At 33.9% G+C, this 25433-nt stretch overlaps 1 protein-coding gene across 2 annotated transcripts in view; it reads right to left on the bottom strand.

Moving 5' to 3' along the window:
* LOC121124580 (uncharacterized) overlaps positions 1 to 4681 on the bottom strand; it is a 131550-nt gene extending 126869 nt beyond the window's left edge. For both annotated transcript variants that reach the window (XM_040719737.2, XM_040719738.2), the window contains exon 1: positions 4478 to 4681. The gene's annotated coding sequence lies outside the window, so the exon portion shown is untranslated. The remainder of the gene's footprint in view (positions 1 to 4477) is intronic.
* Positions 4682 to 25433: the final 20752 nt, after the last annotated feature.

The following is a 25433-nucleotide window of genomic DNA, read 5'->3' as shown; positions in this document are numbered from 1 at the left end:
TTTTTCATTGATGCTAATGATAAATTAATTAATTTTAAAATGTGTTTGGTTAAATATTCAAATAATTTTTAATTAAGAATCATGTAAAAACTTTTTTCTTCAAAGTTAGTTTTTTTTAATCTAAAAACGTGATAAGAATAAGGAAAATTTAGATTATTCACATCTTCCTGTATTTTATTAATGTTTTGATATTCTCCTATTAATAATATATAGGGTTAAAGTCCCATCAAAAAATTACTTACTGACAATGATTTGTATTAGATTTTAAATTATATTTTTTTTCAGGTTTAATATTGTCTTACAATTGATTCATTTCCTATTAAATGTGCCTGTTCTACTTCTGAAAAAATACCTAGTGGTCCATTAAATTCTGAAAACTTTGAATTTTAAACTTCAAAAGGATATAATAAATTAATTAGCAAAAATACTATTAATACTAACAAAATACTATAAAGAGGTGGGTGCCAGAGCTCTTTTAATAATTAATGTAGCCGTCATTAGTGACAATGATGGCTTCCCTGCTGCAGTAGAAGGCCTGGCACCCACTGCAGAAGTAGTCTTCTGTCATGGAGTCCCAATGCTGGGTGACAGTGGCTTTGGGGGCCTCGGTGTTTGGATGACTGACACTGTAGGCCTTCTCCTCGGCATGCACCCAAAAGGAGTAGTCGAGAGAGTTGGCATCAAGGCATTAAGGTGTCAAAAAAGAGTTCAAAAGAGTATTGCAACGGAGCATATGGGTATCTTACAATGCTTGCTTCAAAGGGTGTCTCACCGCCCTCACAAAGTTCTATCCGCACAATTTTTGATAGCTCTTGGGACAGTCTTTTGTAAACCTCCGAAATTTATAGCATGGGATCTCATTTGCTTAAGGAGATTGGCCTGAGTTTTTTGGCCTTCTTGATAGAGCCTTCTTCCTCTCCAACGTTTTGGACTTGCTGTCAAAGTAGATGGTGGTCCTGGAGACACCCAAATGCTTGGATTGTGCAAATGGAAATTCGTTGATCATGTCGAACTGTCATTTTATTGAATGTATGTAAGCAAGACAGCTCAGGTTTGTTTCGTTTTGTAACAAATTGTTTATGCTTTAATATATCCGAATATGAATTAATTTCTTCATTCTCTCAACCATCATTAAATATTGAATTAGTAAGTGTTCAGATTTCAAAGGACCAACCCGTAGGCAGATACGTTTCATCATTGTCTTGGAGATAATACAGGCAACTTATTTCATAATATTTTAAATTCAAATCGAAAATTATCAACAGCCAGATTTGATACGGAAAAACTCATTACAGATTCGTAATCAGCATATCATGTACTATTGAAATTAAGAATTACAAATATATTTTTTTCGTTGACTTGTGTGATAATTAATAATTAACTTTATATTTAGTATTTTCCTTTACTTAAGTTTAAAATTTGTTTGCATTTACATGAATATATTTGTTGTTGTATCGGTACACCATTCGCATACATATTATTAAGTTGTAAGAAAATCATAAAAATACATAAATAAATATAATAAATAACTATATTATGGATATCTTATGCAAATATTGAACCTTGTAGGTACATAAATTATTTTTGATAGGATTCATTTTGCAAAAAAGATTATTCGTTATTTTTTTCCTCATTTATGAAATAGATTGAAAGTCGCAAATAGAGATTACTTCATAACCATGGTATTTTTTTTTTTTTTTTTTTTTTTTTGTGATGACCTTTTCTTTTTGACCTTAAGAGTCCAATCTTAATTTTTAAAGTGTCATAAGGATTTATTTATGAACTTATTTTCCTTTGAGCTTTACTTTTTTAAATCAATTTTTAAAGTTTGTTTTTTTAATTAAAAAGATTAGACGTTGTTCCTGTGAAACTAAGCTAAACACACAATTGAAACATCTTCATGACACTGTTATTTTTGTTTTTTTGGGGTTAGACATTTTCAAATGCTCGTTTTGGCACCTTGTACGGATTCGTTTAAAGTCAGCTAACCAAATTTCCACTTTAGTAAAGAAAGGGACATACTCGCCCAGATTAGAATCTAGTTCAGTTTTTTATTATTTGGCCTAGTTATGAAACAGCTGTGACATATCAAGTGAGACAATTTAATTAACAGCTTACATTAAAATACAAAAAATATTTTTTTTGTGTTAGCGAGGTAAAACTGTGATACAAATGTATATTTTCTTCTCTCGTCATGAGTGGGAATCGAACATACGTAGATTTAGTTCAAAAGAATACATTTTCCACATGTGTGGTGTCCAGTGACCCATGTTGTTAAATATTTTATTTATTTATATTATTAGTTATGATTCATTGTTACCTTGTTAACTTGTGAATTGGTATCGGTGCAATTTGGCACAAAAAATGTTAATATAACAGCTACAGTACCATTAACCATAATATAATATGAAATTGATGCTAAAATATCCATATTGTTTTGAGCTTTGCAAAAATAAATCGTCAATTTATAAAAGCTGTAAATGGTATCCCAAAAATTGTATTGTGAAGTTATTTCCTAAGAAGGCTCAAGCCATCGGGTTTGGCAAACTTAACTTTAATTCTGTCGTATTATAAATATTGCATTTTTAAATCCTGTTATTAGAGTCTTCAATTGCATAAAAAAAGGTCAGTCTAAGGTGCATTTTTTGAGATGTATGACTTTTTGGGTATTTTATATTTTTCGTTGTTGTTTGATTTTGTTTATTTATCTAATAGACGAATAAACTTATTTAACGTTGTATTTTCCAATGATTAGTTGTTTTTTTTTCGTTTTAAAGTTTATTTATTGTCTACTTTTTTATTTAAAGAGTTTTTTTGTCTTTGGGCACTAATTTTAAACTACAATGTTAATATATTTTTTTTATTTAAGTGTAATTACCCAATTTATTATGATGTATGTTTTTATTTGATATATTGTAAAATAAAAGACCTTTTAAAAAATTGAATTTTGTATCAACTCGTTCTACTCTTCCCACTATAGAATCAGTTGAGTATGTTAATCGTTGATTGCGTAGTAATTCCATTTTTAAATTATTACAAGACAGAATGTAAATATGTATAATAAGAAGAGTTCCTCGCCTATAATACATTCATATTATGGTAGATAATTATTCAAACAACACTATTTTAGACAATTTAATAATAATTATATGCTTGTATGAATGATACATATTTCTAAACTAAACGACTTCAAAATGTTTTAGTAAAGTTATATATTGAGGGAATGGGAGTTATTAAAACATAAAAAAATATACATAGTATCCAGAAAAACATTTTTTCCTCTTCCAAAGATATAAATTGATTTTTTGTGTGTCTTACTTTGAATCACGAGCAGCATTCTCGTCACAAAAGCAGTTATGTATCCAAATTGAAATATTATATTCACCTAATTTTCAGTTAGTACCAACCTTGAAATGATAGTTGTCAAAATTTTATGCCAATCTGTTCTCTAGTCTGTGATTTATTCTCCTAAGTGTGACATTAATTTTGTTACTTCCAAAACAATGGATTATTTAATACAAGAACTGATTAAACAAAAAAGAAGTAAAGTTAAGCCACATCGTCAAGGACGGAACTTTATAAGTTTTTCAGGACTGATAAGCAGCATTGAACTGTACCAACCCGATACTCAACTGGAATACCGACGGAGACAACAATATATTTCCTTACTAAAAGATGAGTTGATATTGTATTGAAAAGAAGAAACTACATTAGCCGTGTAGAAAGTCTCAAAAACTCGACTGCATTTTTCATATTACCCAAACAAGAACTCAACTCAACACAGAAAGCACAAAAACTCAAGGTAGACCGAACTTCAAAAGTTTTGACTCACATAAATTGACACCCATTCTATTTAATGGTACGCTTGATTATCTCTGGAATACATCAAGTAAGGAATCAACTCATTTAAAGCATTATCCAAAACACTTGCAAATTGAGGTATTACTCCTTCTATAAATAATATATATTCATTTTTTAATTCCCTTTCCAAACAAATTTAAGTATAATTTTATATATAAAGTATGGGATCAATATTTATAATTTTTGTATCATGAAAACAATACTTTTAAAAGTCACATAAAAACATGCTTAAACCTGCAAAACTTGTCCCACTTTATGCCTTTAAAATTTTATATACATGGCAATAAATGCTTTCTTTTGCATGAGTCAGGAAAAGTATGTGTTTTTTAACCATGTGTTGATCAAACAAATAATAACCATAAAAAAATACAACATGCATTATTTTCAATAGCCTTTTATTTGTATCTTCATGATATTGTTGGTAATTGTGTATAAATATACTCGAATATTTAATAATCATATATGCGAATCATTTCGGAAATCAATCTTGAAGAAGCATTTCCTTTCCATGCAAAAAGAGTTCATGTATGTAATATAATTTTAAAAACATAATGGCATTGATGAACAACTTTTAAACAATAATATTCAAATTTTAAGAAAACACAAATTTACATACCTCAAGTTGTGGATAAATCAATGTTCTATGATGATTAAATAACGTGAACGAACAATATTGTTATAAATAATAGCACAAAAGAGAATATGTAATGTCTTGCTCTCTATAGAAAATTTGAATATAATAATATGTGTCTAAGACTTCAAAGACCATTTAAAGATGAAGTAAGAATAAACTTTCTTTCCAACAAAAAAAAGATAGTACGAACAAAAATGAGTTTTTTTTTTTTTCAAGGGGGGAGAAATAACCGCTTATTTTACGTCGTGTTTTTTTTTAGACTGTATTACTACTCTATTCTTTTCTTCTTTTACTCTCTCTCTCCCATTCCCTAGTTTTCACTGTTTCTATCTATACTACTAAAGTAGTGTGCAAATACCGAGTGCTCCATTCAAATCTGAACGCTTTTGAATTTTAAAATTCAACAAGGTATAATTTATTAGTTAACCATGCAATTTCAACAAAATAATGCCATAAATGAATGTGTGTCTGAGCTCTCTTAATCATTAATGTATCCTCCCTGAGAGGAGCTGGACCCTCTGTGGATGTTGTCCTCTGTGATGGCGTCCCAGTGCTGCCAGATAGTGGTATTGAGAGCTTTGGTGTTTGGATTACGTACACTTCAGGCCTTCCACTCGACATGCAGGTTGGTATTATATATCCAGGGGGGAGACGGAAGGGTAAAATAGACTTCAAAAGAACTCTAAAGACTCTTGCAACGGAGGAGATGGATTTTTTTCATTGCTGGTATCAAAAATGGCCTCTCCACCCTCATAGGATTTTTCCGACCACTGTTTTGATAGCTCTCTACACTATCTGGTGTAAAATCTCGAGATCTCTTGCATGAGCCCTCAAGGACTTGACCTGGATTTTTTTCTTTAACTCCTCGGGATCCAGTTTGGCCTTTTTGAGAAAGCGCTTCTTCCTTTCCAACGTTTTGGACTTACTGACGGTGTAGACGATGGTGCTTGGAGTGTGCGAATAGAAATTTGTCGATCACGTTCAAGTGTCATTTTGTCAACTTGTATGTAAGCAAGAGAGCTCAGATTTCTTTTGTTTCGAAACGAATTGTCCATGCTTTATAATATCGAAATATGAAATAATTTCAATCCCTTAACCTTCATCAATTATATAATTAGTAAATATTCATATTTCAATGAACCACCCGATAAGTATACATTCCCTCTCTTCATTGTAGTGTTGTTGCTCTAAAAGAAAGCTTTTTACATTACAACAAACCCACAAGGACACGAGGAAAAAGGAGTCAGTGTAACATGCACAATTTACTTCTTGTGGATTCTTACAACTTACTATACTGTAGAAACACACACATAGAGATAATATGACGCATTTCAATAGATAGATAAGGTGATCAATCACGAAAGGAATGAACAAAAGAATAAATGTCTTATTGAATCTCGTCATCAGATTTGAGCTCCTGTTATCATCAACAAAACAAAAAGCCATGTCACTGTTTATATATCTTTTCTACATAGACTCTATTAAAATGAAAGTAAAAGTCCTGAGAGGAGACCCCCCCTCCCCCTTTTGAAAGATGAATGATATCCCCGTCCTTAAATAATATCTTTAAATATGTAGGAAAGGGTGGTTGTTTTTCGAATTTGGATTACGACTGTTTTGGGTAAGAAAGTAACCTATGCAAAATTTCATTTCTCTATACTGTCAACTTTAAGGAGGACATCTTGTTCAAAGTTTGTTGAGATGAGCCACCTAAAGATGACCTCCTAGGGAAATGAAATTTTGTATAGGTACTTTTCATACATTATCACTACTTTTTAGTATTAGCCTTAATTGAAATTCGAAAAAAGTTGAAAAAAGAACCGGCCTAATGTATATATTTATTAGTGTTGGGTTTCAGTCTGGAAATCCTAGACCGGTCTGAGACCGTTATATTTTTAGTTTTTTCGGTCTAGTTTGGTACATCCCAAAAATATTATAGGTATATACCAATTTTATAGATAAATTGTTTAGTCCAGTAGTATTTGCAAGGGTTTGATATTTTCTTCCAATGAGGGGATGAGTAACAAAATAAGTTATATAGAGCAATCCTTTTTAATGTATTTGTCTTTTGCCACAAGTATAATTTCGAATTTGAATTTACAAATAATAAATATATTGAATTATATGTAATATGATTCTGGCGTAAGATGGAGACACTATTGTTATGTAAGCAGCAACGCTCATCCCTCACTATCCTAATTTTATTCATCCTTAACCCAAAAGCAATATTAACTGTAAAAATTAAGCCAATTAACGGGTATTTGAAGCCCTATTGTTTGATTATACTCAAATATCACTGTTTTTTCTAGGTATTCAATTTTGCCCATTTGAGGGTGCTTTGTCCAATTGAGTTTCCAAATGTATCAACTCCAGGCCCTCAAAAAAGTATCGCCTTAATTTATTATGCAATTGATTATCCTAGTGAAGGCGTTCTATTTGTAATGTACCGAGTCCAAGGAAAGTCATGTTAAATTAATTTTGTATTATATAATTATATGCAATGTTGAAAGATATTATGTTTAAGCTCTAGTTGGGTCGGAACCAGATTAAAACATACAGTTTTTAATAAAATAACAGTTTTATTCATTACAAAGAAAGCCAAGAGAGATACCTGAAGGGAAAATCTCGACCAGCTATCTTGAGGAACCTTAAGACCCTAGAGCTAAGCCCAATACTCATCAAGATAACGAAGAGACTTAATCTATCAACGACAGCCCCAGATGAGGGAGACCAAGGTCAAAAAGGACACCCGGAGTTGTAAAAGCAGTGAAGGTAAGGATTAAAAGAAATCTCAGGAGGAACCACCCCAAGATGGCTCAAGATTTCAACATGGGAGCAACAACAATGATAAACCTTATTCGAGATGACCTTGGGATATACCTCAACAAGTTTGAGAGGCAGCAGCACTTGTCAAGCAAGGTCAAGGCTAAAAGACTTGAGAGAAGTAATGTAATTCATCAGAAGGCCCCAACATTGGGCTTAGTAATGAGAAAACTTTCAATGTGGAATAGGCTTTTAACCCCTAAAAAAGATCGGATTCTAACCTAAAAAGGTGATTTGGGTGACGATTGAGTCAAAATAGCGCAGAAGCCACTGTTTGTGATGGTTTGAGGGACCGTGACTAAGACAAGAAAGTCCCCCCTTGGTGTTTGCACCGGCCGGGGTGAAGATCAACACCACGGAGTAAATCAGCATCATCCTGGAGGAAGGTATTTTTCCTTTGTCCCGACAGCACTTCCAGAATTAGCCATAAACCTCCCAACAGGACGGTGCCCCTTTCCAAACATCCACAGAGACGCAACGGTGATCTAAGGACAATTTGGGTGTTTTCAAAGATAAGATGGTCCTGCTTCCCTCCAGCCCCGGCCCAAACATCATGGACTATTCAATGTGCCCATTTTTGAGACCAGAGCCTGTGTGTCCCGCAGCAAGAATTTTGACGACCTGAAGGCCAAACTTGTGGCTGTCAGGGATTCCATCCCTGTGGACATGGTGCGTGCAACATGCAAGTCCTTTACAGAGATACTTCGAACTATGGTCAAGGCCTAGCTTGAACATTTTGAATGAAAACTATGTCATATGTTTTTGAAATATGTGTAGTCATATGTCTATAATTATATGCAAATTATGTAATTAGTTATATCATTAGTACTTTAACAAACATTTAACAGAACTTTCTGTGGACCCTGTATATATTTATGTTACGGGTAATGTTGGAAATGCCCGGGAATTTTGCATAATGCCCGGGAAATGAGCAAAACGCCCGACTCTCCACTTTGCCCGAGCATTCTTTAAAATTTCCAATAGAGTGATTAGTTTACTTTTATTTATATTGTCAAGTAAAATAATTTTGGAAAATTGGATTTTTAAACAATTTGATCATTAAGGATTTAATAAGGATCCAATTTCATTGCAAGCAATTTGATAGTTGTTTGCATTTTCATTGAAATTTATTCGGACAATCAAACTCATTTATAATTAAAAGGTGGGTTATTATTCGCCACCATTTCTTCCTTTAGCATCAAAGACCCTTTAAAAATCACATTTTCTAAAGTATTTCTAACAATAAACTAAAAAAAAAATTAAATATGATTGAAAACAAAGAAATATCACTCTTTGTATAATCATACATGTACTCCAAAGCGTTCTCACTTTATCTAAAATATTTCTAACAATAGACTAAAAAAAATAATTGCACCAAAAACCCCACCGGCGTTTATTCCTTGTTATTAGTTATTACCTTAGTTATTCTAAATTACTCAATGGCTTAAAATATTTTGCTATTAAACTTAGAGGGCTCCCTTAAAGCAGTTTTTGTCTTCAAGGGACGCAGGCAGATAAATTTAGTGATGTACATTGTTTAAAAATCCAATTTTCCAAAATTATTTTACTTGACAATGTAAATAAAAGTAAATTGACTACCCTTTTTGGGAATCTTATAGATTGGCAGGCATTTTGCAAAATGCCTGATTTTCCACATTGCCCGTAACATTTATATATAACTCAATGGGGCTCTATGTAATTACTTAAATAGTAGACTATTATACCTGCTTTAAAGAAGGCATGTCGAATATAGTTCATTTTCTAAAATAGGATAATGTAGAAAAAAATATTTGAAACAAATATACTAATGTAATGCATTTATACTGGGTGTGTATTAGAACTCTAGACACCTCAGGAATGGGCTGCAAAACTTGCACCCAATAGATTGCAATAGACTTCAATATTTATTTGATTTTCATCAATAACAAAAAAATAAATTTTAGTAAAACTTGTAAACAAGATCTTTGCAAAGTTCGTCTCTAAATATGGCTGTATTTAGACTAAATCACAGCCTTTATACGTCGCCGGAAGGCCTTACAGGACTTGATGATAAACTATTCAGAAAAGTTGTTCCATACAGATACTACTATAGAGGACTTTAGTGAGTCCACATTCGGGTGTGAGGTCCTGTTGGTTTCCTTCTCCAAAGTGCCCCATATAGAAAAGTCCAATCTGGCAATAAACAGCCACATAACTTCGGACCAGAATCCAGCCATTTTATCGGGGTAGAACTTTTGGCACTTATTGTACATGTGAGAAAGAACGCATCTCTGAGTCATTCAGCCATTGCAAGATGGTGTACCGGAGCACATTGTTGTAAGTCTCCTGCCCGATTTTTTCTCTGGCCTTTAAGACGAACACAGGCTTCGTCTTGGAATCCGAGGCTACGATGCCTATTATTTAGGCAGTGTCCCCCTTCGACCTCTTCTATAATCCTCGCCACCTCAACTTCAGGATCTAGAAGATCTGAGATGTGCACCCTTTGGCTTCTTGCCCACTCATGATGAAAATATTACTAAATTTTTCATAGAATTTGTTCATGCACAAAGGATAGCTCAATCAGAATGTCAAAAAATAATCAGTAAGCCTTATTATATCATTGAGGAAATTAATATGAATTAACAGCCGCTTTTTTCTACCCAACCCTGTATTAAAGAGATGAATAAGAAAAGCACATAAGATAAATTGATAATTCATCCCAATAGCCGACAAGTAGCGTGCATTGACACTTTTCTAAACAAAAAAAAATACTATCAATCAAAAAATGTCCTCAGAAAGAGACAAAAAGATCAATATTGCTGCTCTATTTCGTGTGAAACACAAACTAATAGAGATCTAAAACTTGACATAGCCAAGTCTCTATATGCACAAATACGAGCTTGAACAAGATAGTGCACTGGCACACACAGCAAAGGTTACTAAGACCTTTTTTAACACCAACATCCCAAATAAAACGAAACCATGTGGCCACCATACTTGCCATATACCAACCCCTCGACTATTCCTTCTCGCTGCATGTCAAGGCCAGAAAAAGGTACCGAATTGCAAAGCTCCCAAGGTTTCTTTTGATGAGCATTTGAATTCCATAAGTCCAGATTACATTATTTCCACCATTCAGAGCTTCCAGCGGAGTATCAAAATCATTATCAAAGTCCATGGAGCATTTGCCAACATCTTTTTGAAGTTTGATTGATCAAGCTCCCTAGTTTTTTAAATTGCACAAGTTAAAATTCCAGATACAAAATGATAGTTTTCAATTACGCACATGGTATGAACATTTTTGTAGTCTTTTTTTATTCAATGAAAAACAGAAGTAAAAAAGAAAGTAAACATGATATGTAAACATAAGATAAACGATAATTCATTCATTTTGAATTTGTTTGTGCTGTTCAATTATATAATGATTTTCCTTCGACAATATCCAGATCACTATCCCCTCAAATGAGTAGTTAAACTTTTTGAGCAAATAATATAGTAAACGTTTTCCATCATGTGCAGATTATTTTTAGCTGAGTCGTTCAACTTTTTATAACTAAAAGAACACATACAGTAGTGTGCAAGGTGAGTGTAGAGGAGAGCATAAAGGTCGTTGGGGGTTCCTAGAGACTTGTTTAAAGGATTTTTTTTAAATCAGATCAGAGTCATGAGAGGTCTCTTGGGAGCAGTAGACACCGGAAAATCGGGATCATGGAGGAGGTGGACACCATTATCACCAGAAGTTCAGCCAAGTTAATGTGGCAGCATGCCAAGGCTCTCAATGTCGATGATTTGACTGGGGAAGACTTCTTATGTACGAAGACATCCACAACTGCTTTCAACAGCAACCAATCCCAATAACTAGGTCAAAAGAAGCAAGAAATTGTTGACTTGGTTAAAGCAAAGGGTCAACATTTCCCAATATACTCCACATACTGTTCCCCCTCTATTATTCCGCCAAAGAAAATCTTTTTGAAAAATATTAATATATATAAATAAACAACTCTGTAATAAAGCCTCAAAGTTGTACTTCTTCTCATTCTTAAAAAAGTTCACCCTATTTGTTCGTTATCAAAAAGTCCACAATTTTACTTCGCCCACTGTACACTGTTAAAGCTTAAAAACAAGTTTTTTACAAACTAAATAAAAATTATTTATATTGTACATACAACAATTCATAGAAAAAGGCTGTAGCGTAAAAAAGTATTTAGACATTCAATTTACATCTCATTGTGTCTTCTATGTAATGCATTAAATAATGATTATTGAAATGACTAACGAATAGATAAAATAGGTTCATTTAAAAAACAGTTGAAATAAAAGTTTTTCTTTTTCTATTACCAAGAGACTAATTATTAGGGTTGCATTGGTCATTAATATTATTAGACTTAAAATCGGTCCTTTTCATTTTTTTTTGGTCCTTGAAACATGCAAGAATACTGTTGGAACTTATCCCATGCTTACAAATTTTTGGCCCAGTGCAAAACATACCAACTAGCAAACCGTAAAAAAATAAGCTTTATAACTTTTTCGGGGTAGCCTTAGATGGAGATTTTTATAAATCAAACTTTTTTTACCAAAAGTCAATAGTGAGTGACGTGTCAACAAGTGTAATAAGCACAGCGATATTTAAAATTATTTTAGATATAATAAATAAACTTATATAACTATCAATGATCGTACCAGCGGGGGAGCTTCCTCCCATAACGTACAACTCAGATACCTATTTCTTAAAGGTTCATGAGGATGTCAATACGTCCTTCTCCCAAAGATTATGCTTCTGAAAGTGAGAACGAGCAGGATACCGGGAAGCTAAATGCATTTCCTAGAAACACCTGGCGATTCTTGAAATTAGAGGTGAGAAATCTTGATAATTCTATTTCAGATGAGGAAGAATTTATAACTATTATGTCGTAGAGGTTGCAATCCACAGAATGGGTATTCTTTTCCTTTTAGTATTTCCAATATCAGGGCAAAAATAGACCCCAGCAAGGCAGTCATTGATTCCAAGGACCCAATTGACATTGTTTAAATATTAAATAGCATAGAAATTCCGCTTATTTATAATCAAATGTCTACTGACAAGGAATTTGTAATCGACAAATAAGGTGTCTTGGTTCTCGTCAAAAACGGCCTCAAACCTGTGGTTGCAAAAATCGTGACAAAAGTGATTATTTAGATCTTGATATGAGTATTTTTCAGAAGAAAACTTTATGCATTTTACAGGCCCAATCGGGATAAAACAAACTATTTCTCGGAATTGATCGATGTGCATGACGGAAAAAAAAATGTTTATTCTTATAGCAGCGGACTTGAACATTACTAGGAACCCAAATTGTGAAGCTGTAGAATATGGAGGTTCTAACAATACCAGAAATAAAAGTGAATTAGAAAAAATCATATCATAACTGTCACTTCATTATATTGGTTTGTTCCACCAATAAAACACCCCTAAGATGGTATTCCATATAAGTTACAAGGAAGACCGAATTACATCATTTTTATACTAATACACTTTTGTCGGAATTCTCGACACTCCACGACTAATATCAAATCATTCAATATAACCAAGATTTAGACCATCTCCATGAAGTCGTAGTTTCTGTTTTGGAAAATAAATGTGTCCTATCATGAATGTTCACAGACATACTAAAAAGTAGAAATAGTGATGAACTGAATGAAATACAGATTATACTCCTCCAAAACTACTGAGATAGATAGTTCTGGTCTGGAATTCCCAATCTCTGTAAAATAAATTAGTAATTATATAAATAATTTAAAAAAAAATTCAAATCACCTGGAATCTCTGGTTTGCCATTTGAATTCTTCAGAAAATTTGTTGACGGACTTTCACCCATACCAGAGGCTTGCTTCAACGAAATTTGGGACCTCAAATATGCTCCCATGTTCCTGAGTGACGGAGTGTTTGCTCTTATTCTAAAAAAAGAGGAAGACAAATTAAATATTGCTAACTATAGGCCAATTACACTCTTGAATACATCCTATAAAATTCTCAGCGGTGTTCTAAATAACAGACGGATCAAAATCCTTCCAAACTTTATCAAATACTCTCAGAAGGTGTTTATGAAAAATAGTTAGCCAAGGATATTCCCCGTTCTATTCAAGACCCTATTGACCAGGACATAAGCAAAAAAAGAGACTTTGTTGCACTTTTTGTAGATTTTCACAAAAATCTACTGAATCCGTATCCCATCAGTTTGTTGTATCTCAACTAAAAATATATAGTTTATCTCTTAAGTTTATAAACGTGATTTCAACGATCCTAAAGTTTTACTCAATGAGGCTAGAGTCACCGGAGAGCAAGAATTATTTTGAGGTCACTCGAGGATGAAAACAAGGGGATCTCCTATCGTCATCTCTTTTTCTAATCGCTATCAACGAATAAGAAGAACGTTTAAAGCAAATATCAAAGGTCCGTTCAACTCAACTTGTCCTCCTGTACACTGATGATTTGACCGTATACAGTTCCACGGATGTAGACTATTTGGCTACGTCGGTAAGAGGATTGATATCTGCCCTAGAAAGCTTCTCATATCTTTCTGGCCTAGTTGTCAATTTCAATAAAACGGAGGTTATATCTTCAGTAGCCTGTAAGCTGAAACCCCTTTTCCCTTCGCTGAAATTATCTAATACCACGACGCTTCTAGGAATATCGATCACTAAAGACGGTGGAGGTGATTCAATAATGCTAAACAGTAACAGAATGGTTGAATATGTCACAAACTTAGTAAACTGATACGATCAACTCCAAATAAATACTTTGGATTTAATTAAAATTTGGAATATGGTTGTACTTCCAAAAGTAGTCCATCTTCTTAGATATACCCCATTTACCAAAACCGTCAATACAGAACTCCAAAGACTACAACAAAATTTAAGCTCGATGCGTCCATGTATATCAAGTTCACGTCTGTATACTCCGACTTCAGAGTGGGGTTTAGGCCTACAAAATATGGAAATAGTTTGGAAATCTTTAAATTTATCATGGTTATAGCGGCTCAGAAGTAGTGTAGACTTCCGGGCCGCGCGTTTGAAGAACAATTTTCAAACTTGCACTTACTCTACATTGGATGGGGGAATTTTCATTGGCCAACGGGAGTTTTTTAAGACAATGCCTGTGTTGGGTGGATATAGCAAGTCGATGAAATTGTCTTGGAGTACATTAATAGAGATAGTTCTTCCCCTTTGGGACCAAAATGAATCAATCAACTTCAATCCCAGGTTTGTCAACAGAGATGAGTTCTTCTAAAGTGAGGGGTTGACCTTTATGGGCCAATTGAGAAATTATGCTCCCAAGATATCTCCTCAAAAATTCCTTCAACTAAGGAGGATAAAAAAATGAAACAATACTTCCTCTATAGCATTTACAGGTCCATAAACTCCAACTTACTATGCTTCTTAGGAGTCCTGTCGACGTCATACACTCAAAAAAAAAATTGGGTAGTGTCTTAGCATCTCTTTTAGGACTGTTCCAGAGTTTTTACCCATTATAGCTGTGGCCTCTAATTTGCTAGTAGACGCATATGTGTCCCCGATCTCCCTATACGAATATCTAGTGATGTCCTCTCCTAGTCACAAATCCCACTTTAAATGGGAAGCTATCTTGACAAAGATCCTACATGTTATTTATGCGCCCAGAACTTACAAAAATAACTTACTCATCGGGTTGGAGAAACTTATAAAGAAGTTGATCGAGGTTTTAGAATATTTTAAAGGTTATGGTTCATGGTGAGGTTCTATGGATTTTTTACTTCTCTTTTTAGTTCTTTTGAAATATTTTTATTGATTGCGTAATTTATTTGGTTTAATCTCCTTTAAAAAAGAATACAGATTATACTCTCCTCTTGTTATATCTTTTAAAAAAATAGAGCTTCTTTAAAAGAGAACTTCAAAAATGTTGATTTCAAGAAAGCAACAGAGAAAAAAGAGAGTAGGATGAGAATTCAGTGACTGATGGAAAATTCAAAAGACTTTAACACATGAACAATGTCTTTGAGCGTATGAAAAAATTGTTTTATGATTCGACTTGAGTTTAAATTGATTGAGACAAACTTAAAAAGAAAAAATGTCCTCCAAAAATCTAGAAAAACTACATCAAATATCTTTAAAACTGAGTACCCTAAGAACAAACACAGGAAACATCTCAAATGATCCACACTATATTGCACAGCCAGCTACAGTATATTATTCTAAATTATATTATCTTCAAGGCTATATTGACGATAAAATGTGCACATTTTGTGAATACTAGAGGTCCAAAAAAATCTTTATGTACGGTCGAACAAGAGAAGAATAATGAGATATGCATAACCGAGACTGAAGTCGATATTAACAGACGGTCTCAAAAATCGGAAAAGAAATAAAAACAATATTAATAGATAAAAAGCCTTGTGGTTTCCCTGAAAGATTACGAGAAAGCTTTTGACACGGTATCCCACCACTTCATTCTCCGGAAATCGCTCGAAGTATCCTTTCCACAAAAGTTTGTAAGAATGATAGTCACTATTCCCGAGAACGTTCCTAAAATAGTACAAATACGGGGGCATATGATTAGTTTCCTTAGCACAAGGCTGTGTCGACAAGGGGATAGTTTATCCCAATCTTCTTTTCTAATTGATGTTAGATGTCTTCACCGAGAAATAATGAAAAATAAAAAAATTAAGGGCTTAAATATGTTTACAAAATTTATAAATCACTCTGTTATGCAGATGACCTCACAACCGTCATGGAAGGCTCCGTGGAGACCTTAAGAAGCTCTATCAAAGAAGCATTTATCACACATTTCAAAATAAAAGTGGTCCTCACGTCTGAAGCGTTCACTCTTAAAAGAAAATTTCCACATCTTGAGTTCTCCACTTCGTCTTTGCTCGTCCGTGTCAACATTGACACTTCCCAACATGAGGAAGCTAAAAAATATATTGTCATTAATATCGTAAAAACTAGATAACTTCAAAAACTTACATTCATCACTTTGCCTCAATCTTTTAGATAAAATTAAGGTCTGGAACTCCAATATGATTCCATTTGGCCACACAAGCACCTAAATACAACAATAGGTGATTCAACCAAGATGAATTACTCAAGTCTGACGGAATTACCACTTTCGGACATCTTAGACAATATAAAATACCAACTCTCACTTAATACAGTTTCCTTGTAAGAGGTCACGTCATGAATAATATAAGCAACACTGCTGGGAGCCACAAATTCCTGGTCTCTTGGTCACTTGAAATGTTACCGGCATATTGTTTTAAATTGTAATAGCAAGGAGTTTAAGGCATAACAACCCTAGAGATTTGTTAAAAAACGGGTACTTCATAGTGGCGGTGCTATTGACGACTCCCTTCTCAATAACGCAAAACTTATTTTAAGTAACACCTTTACAAACTCGAATTACAAGTTATTTCGATACCCTTTGGCGACGGTCTCTCTCTTTACAAATTACAAACACTCCCTCGAAGAATAAGGGTTAAGGAAGGCTATTGAGTTACACTGAGGTAAAGGGCTGGCTTTTCTTGATGTTTCCAGAATTTGACGAAGACATGAAGATCGAGACACTTATTATGGGGTTTCTTATTCAATGTTTACAGAAATAAATGTCCTGGAGGCCAGTGAAACAGTTCAGTAATGCCAGAATGGATTGAGGAGGAAATAAGTGCACTCGCACTCATCCGCTTACCTGTCTCACTAGAGTTGCACCTGTTTTCATTTCTTTAATTTTTATAACTCGTTGTTGCCCTCTTTTTTTTCTTTCGATAATTGATCTGAGTTATATGATCATAAACGGGCTATCTTCCCAAAAAAGGAAGAGAGATTGCTTAAATATTTAAATTTAATAAATTACCCAAATATAGTGTGCCTAGCCAAGGACTCCTGTAAGCAGGAACTGGCACGCTCAAACATGATTTCAAATACGCGTGCAGCAATAGGTGTATTGAAACAAAACAAACAATGCAACGTGTTTGGTAAGATAACGAGTAACTCCCATCAGACTTCATCCTCATCACAAAACCAAGTGTTGCCCTCTTGAAGCTATCCCATGATGAGAAATTGGGGCCCCAAGTAGCAGCCAGCATCCAGTTTGACACAGATAAAATGAACCACTCTGGTGTGTTGATTGACAAAAAGGTTGTGTCACACATCACCTCAGAAGGCAAGGTCAACACTGTGATTCAAGCCAACAATTCGGCTTCCTTTCTGAGAGCAAAAGAAGAATTGAATCAAACGGAAACCTGGGAAGACATTATGAACTCCGGACTCAATAACCTTCGATAGCCCAACCAATCAGCATGTAGACCTGAAAAAATGCATCGACATAATGAGCAGAGGGTGGTTGTCGACTCCATCCGACCTTCTCTACCTCTCCTGTCTTTATGCAAACTCCATGTTCTCTTACATCACAACTACTCCTGAAGAGAAATACAGTTTACTTGGCAGCCCAAATTCTAGAGCTTCATTTGTTGCCACATTCATTGACAAGATGCATGACAGTTTAAACTCTGACATTATCGCCGTTGTGGGAGTAAAGTACACTCCTGGTCAGCTTTTTTTTCAAAGAATTTCATTCGCTTTGTTTAATGTCATGGGTAAAAATTTAAGTGCTAAACTGAATGATTTCCGATAAAGAGAAGCTAACAGAAAAAAAAGCTAAATTTCAATCAAAATCTTCTGACTTGTAGACTTGGACCAACTTTCTACTTTTTGATAGCGCATTTTCTTTTTTATATGTTTTTAATTTTTATTTTTATTAAAGTACTAATAAAATACCACTTCTATTAGAAATTTTGAACCTCATTATTATTATTTTGATGATTTTCCGTAGCAAAATACTTTTAAAAACTCTTTATTTTGTAGTAAAACACTATAAGTAGAGACATTCCATATAGAATCAACAAAGACCCATATTGGAAACGCGTAAGCGCAGTGTCCTGTCCTCCTTACAGGAGTCCATAGTCTGGCACATACAGATGCTCGTTAAAAGAAATAATAACAATTTATATGTCCCAGATTATTAGCAATTTTTAATTTATTACTCGAAATAGAAAAACCAGGTAAAGTTAGGATAGGTTTGACCTCCTTCCGACCTTTTTCGAACATTTTACTGACATTTTTTTCTAACAAAATTAAAAAAATACTTAAGAAGCTTAATCTATTTTATAATTCGAAATCGAGTATCAAGAAATACTCATTGCAAAGATGATGAGCTTTTTTTTTTTACCTTTACTTCATTTACAATGGTGAAGTCATCAATGATCGTCATAGAAGTTGAAGACAGATCAAGTAAAAGCATGAAATGGCAAAAAAAAAGGTTTTTTCAAATTTCCGAAGATGACAGACTTGGCGAAGAAGGGGTCGCTGAGCCGTTCCACGGTGTCCAAACATATTGATCCTTGCTCCCTCAAAGACAACAACAATTACGATATGATAGGTGCAAAAAGCTTTACAATGATATAAAGTATCACGGAAACCGAATTTTGTTCATCTCGGACAAGAACACATTTAGTGGATTCCGTGTACAATTGGCAAAATGATTGGGGCGTATGTTTTGGGGAAGTCAACTGCAATCTCTGTTAAGTGTCCACCGCAAAACATCCGGTCTCATTTAGATGCACGGCAAATCGTCCTCGACATGACTATAAAGAATTTCTGAACCTTGTAATTATATTCCAAGGTGATGTGTATACACAAGGTGTAAAATTCATGTCACCTGGTTGCTATATCTAAACCAAGCCCAATAGCTATCAAAAGTTTAATAGTGTCTAAAAATTTGGATGTTTCTATCTCAATTCAAATTGATATACATAGAGTGTAACTCCTTTAGGCTTATACAAATAGTCATCATGAGATACAGACCCCTACAAGAACTTGACTTGCCAAACTGAAGGATATGGTTAGAAATTAAAGATGGAGGGAACAAAAATCTATTATTTTGACTTGAGGCCTTTAGTATGTGTATCTTGCGTCATACAAGTGCAATCTGTTTCTGTTAAATAGCCATAAAAAGATCCGATTTCCTACAAAAAAAAATCTAATTTATTTTTTGTGATTCTTTGTTTCAGTATTATTTGAGCACGCGTCAAAGATGGCGCAAGCAAATAGAAATACCCTATATTTTGCAGTTTTTTTTTAACAAGGCGAATCACGAGCAAGACAACTGAAAATCTTAATAGTATTTAGGGTTCTGATAAGGTAACACCCAATTACGGGGTATTTTATTTTAGTCGATACCACGTTCTAGAAGGCCAAAATCCGAAAATTTGGATAAAATAATGCAAATAGTCGAGTACTACCGTCATGTATTCAGTGTTTTGATAGCCGATAAACATTAATGGTGAAAAAATCAATTTAAAATAATGGATTTATTTTTACTACAACTCCTTTGTATTTTTACCTATTATTTATGTTGTTTTTCCAATTTTGATGTAGAAAATGCATCATTAAGACGATCATTGATTAAGATGGTGTACCATATATATTTTTATAATGATTATTTGGCACAAGAGTAAAGTCATTAAATACGAAAATTGAAGCATATGAACGATAAAAAATACTTTATTGTTTTTTTTATATCTTTTTTAAAGCTGAAAAGATGAAATGACATACTTTATTTCAAGGCAAGGTTGTTATTGAATAGAGAGTGAAGAGAAAAGGGAGGGGAAGCCCCCCGCTTGGCTTTCAAAAAAAGAGAGGGAAAAGTAGAAAAAAGATATTAGCCGGCCACACCCTGCGTTATATTATTATCATCAATTTACTATGTGATTTTAGTTATCGTATAAATTCAATAAAACATCTTCATCTTCTACTTTTGCATACACGCCCACTTTGTGTATTTAAAAAAAATGCAACTGAAGAATCAATCCTTTATCAATGAAATAAGAAGAATTATAAATTTACTCACGAGTGGACTTTTTATATTTGTCAATTAGAGCAGTTTTTATTTATTTTTCAATGGTGTTATCATTATTATTTAACTTTCAAGGAGAAAACACTTATAATATAGTGTATCTATGAGTGAGGGTGATTTGTTGGAGAGTTATTCAAAGTCCTGATGGAACGACGTAGCTCAATGGATACTTGGTCGTTCCTAGCAAAGGAAATATACCTAATAAATATAGACATCAAAAGTAATTCCTAGGTCAGATGGAGATACTAGAAATACTTTTTTCACTATTCGTGAATTTTTCCACGATTTATTTTTATTGATATTCCAACATTGCTGCTGCACATTGCAATCACGGTTAGATAAATCGGTTGTTACCTGAGCTTTGTTCAATTTTCAGCAAACCCCAAGTTATCCGGTTTCTTCGTAAAGAATTGTTCGAACAAGGACTGATGCCTTCGTCTTTATAGTTTCTTTTACCCATTTTTTTCCGTTGACTTGACTCGGAGGGTATAATACACCCCCCCCCCTCCCTCCAGAGTCGGTTTCTGCTATCATGCAGATGTTTTGTACGTAGTATCTTATATTTCGAAAAAAAGTTTCCGTGATCTGTTTGTACTTTTCACAAATAAAAATGAAAATTATATCAAAGAAAATTACCTAAGAAAACAATCAAATATGGCATTTGAACTAATAAAATTAGTTGAACAAAAATAAAAGGAGCATGAAAATATGATTTATTCTACACTTCATTATGTTGTCAAACTAAAAATGCTGGGTTACGTCAGATAAAGTTTGATGTTTGAATTATACTGTGGATCAGAAACAGATTTCTTTATTACTTCGCCATCAAAATATGGCAATGCAGAGGTTTACTATCTTAATCAATAAAATAAATGAAATAATTCACAATCACGATTAATTTAAAACGAGAAAATATAAATTTTCAAGCCAAGAGGCATTAGATGATTATTGAAATAAAACATTAATAACATGAACTATAAAAAAATAAAAATTATGTTTGATATAAAATTTTGCCTAAATAACTTCGTTCTTATAAGAGAATATATCGAAGAAGGGGAGATGAGATGATCCAGTTTTTTTATCCGAAGCTTGTTAAATCATTCCTTAAAACTTAGCCTACACGCGGGTAAGGATAGTTTCTTTTATTCTCTTCTCTCACCCAATCAATCGTCTCTCCTCTCGGCCAACCATGTCCACCTGAACTCGTTTACTGCAGACAAAGCTAAACGAATCGTAGGAAAAACATTATGCTACTGTGCTACACACAACGAACACTTTAATTTGATTTCAACTTTCGAAGTAATTCACCCGAGATTGTTAGCTCCCCCAAAACCATATAAGACTTTGTGGCTCGATTGCTTCCTACCAAATTTGGACTCCGCACCTTGGCTAATTCCTTGTAGTATATGCCTCAGGGAGCTGCAGTCCCTGAAATTATATGATATTGTTTTTGTTTTTTTCCTTTAAATTCCTTCCAGATTTCCCCCCAGTCCTTGAAGAGCCCTTCTGTGAAAAAGATTCAAGGCGAGATACAATATTTCAAGTACATCTATTTTGGTGTGAGGATATGTATCCTAATATGTTTAATGAAGTCCTTTACTCTTTTTGTTTCCTTCGCAGCCTCCTCAAATTTGACTGGTCTGTCTTGCCAAGAGATGTTGTCCCTGATAGTCGATTTGGTAACTTTGAAAGGGCCCTCGTCTTTGTTCATTTTGGGATTGAATGAGTATTGCTGAAGTAGATTCTCCTGCATCACCAATAGAGGATGAACCCCTCTTGCATTTAACTTATATTCCACTGTCACTAACCCCAAATTATTTTTCAATTTTTCAACTTGATTATGATAATCAGCTCATTTCCTTGGATTGGGACCTCTAAGCCTATAGCTGGCCAGTATGCTTTTTGAAACGATATTCATTTATCTCGTCGGTGACCAATCTAAACGATCTGGATTATTTTTGCCTTCAGCTTCTAGTTTCACCTTCTTCCACAGGAATGCCTACATTGGGGCCCTTCTCCTCCAAGATAATAGAAAGAAATGACACTGTAATCTTAAGTAAAAGATTCCCTAGCCTCCAAAGATCTTGGGAGTGAAGAAACGGCTCGTTTTTGGTAGCCACACGAAATCAATTCATTTCTTCCACCAAGTATGGCACAATGTCTCATCATAGTGTGTACATCTCAGGATGCGGTTTACTTTTGGAATAACCACTTGATTCCAACAATTCATTCTCTCAATAAGGGTGAGTCCACATTTTGTCAGAAAAAAAAATATTGGGAATTATGGGATTTCAAAATTAGGTTACTTTATTCCGAAAATTTGGTCAATTTTACTTACGTTTTTATATAGTGTACTTATGTCATTATTTACATAGATTGAAAACTGAACTAGAAAAATTCATAATTTTGATTACAAACTGACAAATTTTATAGAATTATATGAGAATTTTATAGTATATCACTTATTTATTAAGTTAGTCATAACGTTAAAATAGTTTGTTCATTCTTTTTTCGACTTGGAATTGTCCCTCTTTCGTGCTTGCTACTGCTGTTATCAGAATGGCGTTGATAGTCTCTTTTTAGGGGTTTAAAGCCCCCCCCCCCAAAAAAAAAAATATATATATTTATCTTTGAAAACCCTATAGTAAGTACATTACATTTCCAATGGTGGTGCATGTAAGTATTGAAAGTGAAGCGGTCTCCGATACTCCATTTAGTCAGGAAGTGGAACAGTATATTGTGTCAACATCATCTAAATCCAAAGCCAAACATATCTCGAAAAAAATGACTCATTGCACCAAATACATCAAGAATTAGCAATCCCAAGGAAGGTCTCCTCGGGGCTAGTGAACAAAATCCTTAAGATATTTACATGGCGGCACTGCAGAACATTAGCCCCAATAGAAGAAAAAAATAAAGTAAGAAAAACAAACTTATTAAAAAAATATTTTAGGAATGGTTAAAAAAAGTTAATTTTGTTTTATTTCGTTCATTTGTGATGATACAATATATGTAATTTAACCAAAAAATGATCATTTTAATGACTCAACCTTCATTAATCATTGAATGGGTATGTATTCAGATTTAAATGGAGCACCAGGTGTGTATAAAACATTTTGTTGGATGAATTATATAGATGTCGCTTATATTACGAAAGAAATTTCTTGTAAGTGTAAGAGTTCCGAAAAATCCAAAGAGCTAAGCCCTGGTTCATAGCTCCAGTCTAATTATAATACTTTGAAATACAAATGCTATATATTATGTGGCATTGGTAGTTGTACATCTACACTCTTTTAAGTACAGCTCCCCGGAGTAAATTACGTCTGAGTATTTGCTGCAGTGTAAATATTTGTATATATTCCTACTACATAAACTGAAATCATAGTATATACAATCAAAGGGGTATTCTAGTGTATATCCAGTTTTAAGGAACTGTTTTTTTTCTTCCATTAAAATAATATTTTAGATTTTTACATTTAATTCGCGTATGATTATGTCAAATATAAACAACAATCATAGGATTATGTGTACTTCATTAAAATAGCTTCTATCTCTATCATGCTGAATTGCAGTATAACTCGTAAAAATATACTTCTGTATTCCATAATTGAGTTGGCAAACAAAAAGATTAATTTTGTATAATCCATCAGCTTTCGATGTTATGGTTCATTAATTCCCAGAATATCTCAATAGAAACATTAATTAAACTCTCTCCGTTGTATTTGCTTAATTCATTTGTAATGCATTTTCTTCCTTGGAATCCCCTTATGTAATCCTCAAATCCACTATTAGTCACATTCAAGAACATGAGCTTATCAAAAGAAAAGTCTTTTTATCACATTTGACAAAAACACAGTTCAATGAGTGGGAGAGTGGAGCTCCTTGAGGCACTTTTCCCTTTGCAGTATACTGGGTAGACAAGCTATATGAGGAATAACTTTAATAGCACATTTTGAGACACTGTAGAGGTTCTTTGATACAAAATTCCTTAACTTACGACAAGCTATATGGGTCAGCTGTTTATGTTCATAACATTTTTTTAGTAGCTTGTCGTCCTAGTAAGTCCGGCGAATTTCCATTATCAGAGCTCACTTCTCCGGACTCTCTACAGAGAAGTAAATTTTGCAGTTTATGACGTGATTAAGGCCTTTCCTGATAAGAGAAAGATTTGTTCTTCCCACTTCTTGTAAAAGCACAAAGCAATTGGGTCACTTATAGGAAGCTATACACATTCTAGAAAGACTTAACACGTGTTCATGAGACCTAGATTGTCCACGAGTTATTGGAGAAAAATGTGCTAGAATTAGGCTATCATCCTATCGACCAGTCAATAGCCCGGACCTCAGCCCCTGCGATTTCTACAACTGGGTGGAGAGGATTCCTTCCAAGAATCATCATGTCTCATTAAAGGCGTTGAAGGCCTCCTTCATCAAGACCACAAATAACCTGGATTCGCAAAAGGTGGCTAGGGCATACCGAGTATTCAGGCGCTGTCTCCAGATCGAGAACAAAAAAACGAGGGCTCACATAAAAAAAAATATATTTAATGTGGATTTCGAATAAAAAAATATATATTTTTATATCTTATACAAGTCTCACAATTCGTTGTTAAAGTTATTCTGGATTTACTTTCTCCACCCTGTACGAAAAAATTGGGGTGGTAAAACTTAACTATCTAATGGCACCAAAAACCATAACTGAGACTAGAAACTTGATCCGTACGACGGCCCCATCCATAGTTTTTATCAGTTGTCGGACGCTCCAGATGGTCATTTTAGTCACTCCGACGATTTCTGCGATTTTTTCGCAAGATAAACTCACATGGGTGTAGAGTCGATCAACAGTTCCTTCATCAGGAATCATTTCCCTATCCCAATCAATAATGAGAGGGCAGTTTGGTTTTGTTTAGCTCCTAGATGCACCCAACTACACCGGAACTCAATCCGGGATCAGCTGCTAGACGTTCATCTATGAGTTTCTAACTTTATTATTAAAAATAAATCATAATTATAATACATATTAAAAATCATCGAAAATTGCTCCTCCATTGATCTTTTATTCTCCACAGACTCTGTAGGAAGTACAGTCATTTCCTACATTGTTCGGCCAAAGTCATAGATAAGATGAAATGGTGTTTCCTCATCTTCTTCACAGAGTCGACAGATCGGCTCAGGGTTTTACCCATTTTAAAAAGATGTCTATTAAGTTGTATAT

Source organism: Lepeophtheirus salmonis, chromosome 9 (genome assembly GCF_016086655.4).
Source record: "Lepeophtheirus salmonis chromosome 9, UVic_Lsal_1.4, whole genome shotgun sequence".
Classification (NCBI taxonomy): domain Eukaryota; kingdom Metazoa; phylum Arthropoda; class Copepoda; order Siphonostomatoida; family Caligidae; genus Lepeophtheirus; species Lepeophtheirus salmonis.
The sequence above is the reverse complement of the archived record's forward strand: the minus strand, read 5'-3'. Positions and strand labels throughout refer to the sequence as shown.